The sequence below is a fragment of the Phaethon aethereus genome (genome assembly GCF_964289735.1).
Source record: "Phaethon aethereus genome assembly, chromosome: 13".
Classification (NCBI taxonomy): domain Eukaryota; kingdom Metazoa; phylum Chordata; class Aves; order Phaethontiformes; family Phaethontidae; genus Phaethon; species Phaethon aethereus.
This window is the reverse complement of record NC_138589.1, coordinates 19,130,430-19,135,837: the sequence shown is the minus strand read 5'-3', so window position 1 is coordinate 19,135,837 and position 5,408 is coordinate 19,130,430.

Here is a 5,408-nt window from a genome sequence, read left to right as displayed (position 1 = left end):
TTAAATACTACGAAAACTTAAGAACAAGAGTTCCTCACCTATAAAGAGCTGTGATATTTTGCAGCATCTATATTTAAATGAGAATGTCCATTACAAAACAAATTTACTCAACACAGCAGGATGCCAGGTTATCTAGATTATCAGTTTTCTTGCTTACATTGCCATATATTCAAAACCTGATTTGCTGTGATGCAGTCACTGCAAGTTCTAGACATGTTATGTGCAAATGGGTTGGAGGTATATATTAAAGGGTGAGTAATATTCTCTCAATCAGTTACAACTCAGTGGTACCTTGAATGGGAAATACTTGAGCCATACCATTATTTTGTTGATAATAAACCTGTATAAACCATGTCTTCGAAAGGAGCTACACTTACTTGTCATGGTAGTACTACAGATAGTTCAATACCAAAGTGCCTGGGAAGAAGTACTGAATGAAGGTAAATTTTTAGTCAAACATATTAGCAAAACAGTAATCTACAATTTTATTTCAATAATATCTGTCTTTTTTCCCCTCAAAAACTCTCATGTGAGACCTCTTGGTATTTTCCTTTTTCAAACCCACTAAAAATCTCACTGAATCCTTGCTCTGCTGGAGCATGGAAAAGCCTTGCATTAATACTGTTGAAAAATCAGGATCTGTCAGTGCAGCAGGTATGTAGTATTATATTTGCATTTTTATCTGCTAAAATGTAATGAGTAAGAAGGAAATGGTCAAATAGGAGAGGGGAGTAAGAGAGACTGATACTTAGGGATCTGTTGAGAAGTTTCCAAATACGTATATTATACTTTGGCTCTGGTAATTTTTTAAGTTGACAAAGAGCTTTTTTAGTAAATAGGAAGGTGTGACCTGTAAACCAATAAAATAAACTTTCTCAATAAATCATGTCTTGTGTATTTCAGCATGTACCTTCCTTCACTTAACAGCCCTCCCTGATAACAGTATCACCACAGCAGAAGGACCATCTTAACGGAATTTCATGCTGCTTTGTAATTTCTGATTTATTTCATGTCTGGTCACATTCCAGTCCTGTTTTCAAGAAAAGACTTATACAGAGGAATTGAAAATGATAGAGTTCCTGGTCGTGTATGGAAACAGAAGTGGAGAAAGCTGTAAGTGTCCAATTAGTCTTTCTCCTAGAATGGAATTATATAATTGGATACACTTTTTTTGTATTCATTATTAGAAAAAAATCCCATCCTCCAAGCTGGTAACCTGTTACGGCATCTATTCTACGTATCTTCCAAGCAGAGAAAAGCTTGACTTAACTTTTGTTCACGGTAGATTTTGCACCACTGATAGTTAACGGTGAGAGTGCGTTCACTGCCTGTTACTCCCTTGAGAGCAAGGATGTTTTTATACTGCAGCTGATCATCAGTGGTGGTGATGTCACATTAGTAGTGGCGAGTCTCCTATGCTGTATTGCTTCATTATGTTTTTAAGAACAGTTCCATAAAAGTCAACAGCTTTCTCCTATATGAACAGATTAAAGTTAGTTTATTGATTTTGATCAGATACGATTTTAAAACAAATCCGATCATCCCCTTGCAAGCAAGATGTGTCGGCAATTTTTCAGTTGCCAAAACCATTAAAGAGAAGTTGAGTTCCCCCTGAATTGTGGTGGTGGTGTTCTGGTGTATATACCAGGGGCAATATGGTATAAGCCAAAATACAAGTTGTGGGTTTTTTTGGGGTTGTTTTTGCACATTGTCTGGATAGTTTGCTGAATGTGCACTAGGGAACACCACAGAAGTATAAAGAAATCTGAAGATTATTTGATTATACTTTCTTTATTCTCTACTGGGAATCTAAGGACTAGTGATGAAACACTCAATGCATTGGAAACTTTTAGTGAGAGACTTTGAACAGGCAACTCCATCCTGGCCAACCTGAGGAAATAACTTCAGAGCGATTGTCAATTTTTGCTTTTGGATCTGTAATTATGGTAAGTATTATGCACAACCACATGTATGTATAGTCTTCATAGTACTTACTATGGAAGGTTTTAAAATTAAAGTCTGTGGTTCACCCTCAGGAAATTCTGAAAGTTGATCACAGGTATTGAACAATTGCATGTCCAGAGGAGACCTCAGGCTGGAAAAGAGACAGGGGTTGAAGGCAGCTGGATGATTGGAGTCAAATGTATATAATTTAGGATTATTTAATATATGTCTTCTCCTGGCATGTTGTTACTACATGAAGAACCTGGTTGCCATTTCTATTCCAGACCCCACTTTTTTAAGGCATTAGGATAATTTTGTTAAAGTTCCATCTGAAGGTTGTGCAAGTTTTAGACCTGGAACAGCAACATTAGGGAGTACACAGCGTCTCTGTGTCTGTGTACACGTATTTAGCGCCCTGTGTCAAAAGCTTATTAGCAGGTAGCTATCTACAGAATATCAGTCCTGTATCAGCGTATCAGACTGAACAAACGACTCACATACTGCTTTTTCTTTCCTATGTAGCATGTGCATTTTGCTAGTGAATGTTCACCTTATGTTATGAACGTAACTGTATTCGTACAGAAATTTTCACCATACAAATTATTACAGGACACACTACTTCTGTTTTTAATAGTGGTCAGGAGATGGCTTCATTCTCCTGTTGGGTATTCTAAGATTTCTGAACTCCTTTAGAATTCAGGTTTGAAGGTGGAATTTAGCTGCTTATGTAAATATGTACAAGCCATTCTTCGCTGGAAGAAATAGAGAAGGAGAACCCTCTCTCTATGTTATGTTAAGCTCATCAAGTTTGAGGAAACCAGGTCACTCACTCACTTCAAATGAAAGTGTTCTGGAAATGCAATGATTTTGAAAGATGGTTTTATTTTGAAACAGGAGGAGCTATGAGGGCAATTAAATGTGCATCCACCTGGCCATAGTTCAAAAAGAATTAATGCTCCTGCTTTATTGCAGATGGAAATACAACATAATCCTATATTCTTAACAGCTGGACTTGAAGGACAATGAGTTTTTTCCACTTAGAGCTCCAGACGAATGTATGAGAATCGGTTCAGTGACATGAAGTGGTAGTAGCTTATAAGGGCGAAAAAGCAAAGCTGCTAACACATTGTTAACGCTTCAGTTATTTCCCTAGATGTCTGGCTTCTTATATCTAATACGGACACTACAGATACATAGATCTGCCCTCATCTTAAGGGAAGCAGGCATCTCTTTCTTTCTTCTTACCAATCTTAAAATCAGGATGATGGATACTGGCATTTGAGTGTGTCAAACAAGCTGAAGGAGTTTCTCTCAAATTCAAACCTGTACCCTGTGGTGCTAGGACTGATTGCTCAGCTGCTAACCAGCATAGTTTAGTTGGCATGTCATGAACAAGTCTACCCCTTCTACCTCACCTCACACATATGCCACGTTTCTCTAGACATTGAATTACCAGTCACTCCAGCATTAGCAGTCCATTTAATTTACTCATACTCACAGGAGCTGTTCTAAGGTGTTTGAGATGTGGGGCTGAGAAGCAGATTACAGGCAAAGATGTAGCAGCATCTTACTGGAGCTATTACGAGTGAGTACAGTTGTTATATGACATCTGTTCTCCATCAGAACCCTAGCACCTGCAGAGTTATTTCCTTTTCAACAGTTGCTACAGTTTTGGTTATTGGTTGTGTTTTGCTTTCTGAGGTTACTTCATCTGTGACATTGGTAAGTTAGCAATGTGAGGCAAAAAATTCCTGCAGTGAGTTCTGTATCAGAATCACTGTACAAATTTTAAGTGCAAAAGGATCATTTGAAGATGAAGGTGGGACAGTCTGCTCATAAAAGCCATCAGCTGTTAAGTGCTATTAGTTTTCTTCCATTGGTCATTGACTTAACTGTCTAGCAAGTGCTTGGATTTTCCAACTTGCTACTAAAGAGTGATTTTTAGCATGAACGATGCTGAAGAGAAAAGGGCAGTAGCTTAACATCTATCACTTTTTCCATTGTTAGGTTCTAAAATGAGGCACAGTAAAGACTGAGAATTTTTTTGTACAGTTACAGCTTTCTACTACTGGTTTAAATCTGCTTTTCAGCAGCCTTCACGGTTCTAATTTTATTCTGGTATTGGAACAGGGTGTGTGCAAGTTTCTGCGTGGGGGAAGTGGTTTTGAGTGCAGGTTTTTAACCAGTACGGCTGAACTGAACGTGACACTTTAGGTCACGATGTAACACTGAGGTAGTAAACAGCAGTACAAACTGTGAAGTATCTGGATCATTATATAGGACTATAGCCTGTAGACTTGACTTTTAAGTCAAGTCAGAGTTTATTTCAGCCCTTAAAGCATTGGGAAGAGGCATACTATGTTCAGGTCAGGAGCTGCTTTGTTTTCTACCATCATTTATTTTCTCGGCTGTCCTATTCAGTGAAGTCGGTAGCAAACAAAATGTTTGTAAGCTAGAGTGCCATTTGTCCCTCATAGAAACACCCAACAGCAACTCCTGCTAGAAACCCCTTTACGAGGAAGTAATGTGATGTAATGTGTGTCCTAGTTAAGGGCTCAGGTTCTTTGCCAATGACCCCAGCCCTTCAACCTGCACCCCTGACTTTTTCAGGACACCTTCTCTTACCACGTGTCTAGAAAGAAAAAGTGGTGGCTGGTTTCAGAGGCCCCCTTCCTCAGTAAGTAACAGTAGCTGCTGTGTTGTTAGGTATATAAAAGCATCACAGCATGTAAAAGCGTCACAGTTTAACAGCTGCATCCCATTTTTGAAAGCAAATCAATAGAAATGTTTCTTTGTCACTTAGGCTTGCTTTATGATTAACTTACACCATTTTTCTTGTCGCAGGCATAGGGACTCTCTTTGTAGAAGTTGTATGGAGTTGTGTAGGACTTGTGTTCTAACATGTGCCCCGGATGGGTAACAGGAGGCCAAAATATTGCTTGAATGGAGGATATTCAGTTTATTTGCAGATGCTGAGCCATCACAAAGTCCTATTAAAAGAAGGGAGTAAGTGCTTCTTGAATCAGACAAACTTTCCATGTATATCGCTGTAGTTTATTTTAGTTATTGACTATCATAACCTACAAAAGATGCCTCCTGTGGTCTCCTTGTGGAAATGAGTAAGGTTTATTAAACCGGATAGAATAACGTAATGGTAGTCTGAGTCTTCAGCCTCTTGATAGGAAACTCCCCTAGGAAGGGAAAGATTAGGGTTGTGGTCAGCATGCCAGGAGCAGTTTACACATTTTTAGCATTGTTTTCCTTAGAAAATAAGGAATAAGCAATCACATTTATTGTCTTTTTTACTGCCTCCAAAAGCATTTGAATTTTTCAACAAATTTGATAGAACAGCAGATATCTCAAAGATACTCATTTCCAAACACAACAAAGAACAGGTAGAAGGAAAAGACTACGTTAATATAATTCGGAGGTGAAAGCCCCAAATGTTTCTCAAGCAAGTGTGC